Genomic DNA, 1,444 nt, shown 5'->3' on the forward strand with positions numbered 1-1,444 from the left:
GAGGTAACTGAGGCACAGAGAAGGGAAGTGACTTGCCCAAAGTCACACAGCTGACAAGTGTTGGAACTGGGATTTGAACCCATGACCTCCAACTCCAAAGCCCAGGCTCTTTCCACTGACCCACTCTGCTTCTCTAATAATAATAATGGTGATGGTATTTGTTAAGCACTTACTATGTGCAAAGCACTGTTCTAAGCGCTGGGGGATACAAGATGATCAGGTTGTCCCATGCGGGGCTCACAGTCTTAATCCCCATTTTACAGATGAGGGAACTGAGGCACAGAGAAGTTAAGCGACTTACCCAAAGTCACACAGCTGACATTTGGCAGTCTGGATTTGAACCCATGACCTCTGACTCTAAAGCCCATGCTCTTTCCACTGAGCCACGCTACTTCTCTAAAGAATATCTTTGCTACCACTTGAAAAACAAGGGAGTGTCAGAAGTGGGATTCAAACCCACGCCTCCGTTCGGAGACCAGAAGCCCCAACTAAGGGAAGTGTTAACTTGAGTCTGGTGCCTTAGACACTCGGCTATCCTGACACCGTAATGTGAATGTGTAAAGGGTGAGGTGGGCATTGGGAGGACATGAAAATCAAAAAAACCCTCCCCGGGTTTATCTCCTAAGCTCTCCTATGGCCCTGGAAAATCCAACATGGAAGCTGGTTATAAATTAGAAATTGGGAAACAGTGTGGTCTAGCAGATAGAGCCCGGCTGGGCCTGGGAGTCAGAGGGACCCAGGTTCTAATCCCGACTCCACCATTTGCCTGCTGGGTGGCCTTGGGCAAATTATGTCACTTCTTGTTCCTCAGTTTCTGCAACTGCAAAATGGGGATTCAATACCTTTTTTCCCCACCAATTTAGACCATTCGCCTCATGTGGGACAGGGACTGTGTCTGTGTTAGGGAGTTTTGCACTTTGACAGGGAAATTGTCAGTTATTTCTTGCTATCCCATGTTGCCGATTTGTACTTCCCAAGTGCTTAGTACAGAGCTCTGCACACAGTAAGCGCTCAATAAATGATTCAATGAATGAATGACCTGATTAACTTGAATCCAGCCCAGCACCTAGAACAGTGCTTGACACATAATAAGCATTTGATAAATGCCATAAAAAGGAGAAGCTTCAAAGGAGCAGTGTGGCCTAGTGGAAAAAGTTTACATGTGAGTCAGGAGTCCTGGGTTCTTGTCTTTTTGCTTCTTTGTGCCTCAGTTTCCTCTTCTGTACAAGGGGGATTCAATATCTGCTCTTCCTCTGGCTGTGAGTTCTCTGTGGGAATGTGACTGTGACCCAGCTGTCTTATATCTTCCCCAGAATTATTTTTTTCTCCTTTTTTATGGTTTTTGTTAAGCACTTACTACATGCAAGTCACTGTTCAAAGCCATGGGGTAAATAAGTAATCAGGTTGGACAAAGTCCGTGTCCTACATAGTGCTCACAGTCTTC

At 45.7% G+C, this 1,444-nt stretch overlaps 1 non-coding gene across 1 annotated transcript; it reads right to left on the reverse strand.

Moving 5' to 3' along the window:
• Positions 1-435: 435 nt before the first annotated feature.
• Positions 436-541, reverse strand: TRNAL-CAA. The gene is made up of 2 exons: positions 505-541; positions 436-481 (listed from the first exon to the last, which is right to left on the reverse strand). It is a non-coding gene; the product is annotated as a tRNA-Leu (tRNA).
• Between the last annotated feature and the right edge of the window lie 903 nt (positions 542-1,444).

This window comes from Tachyglossus aculeatus, chromosome 26, assembly GCF_015852505.1.
Source record: "Tachyglossus aculeatus isolate mTacAcu1 chromosome 26, mTacAcu1.pri, whole genome shotgun sequence".
In the NCBI taxonomy this organism is placed as follows: Eukaryota; Metazoa; Chordata; class Mammalia; order Monotremata; family Tachyglossidae; genus Tachyglossus; species Tachyglossus aculeatus.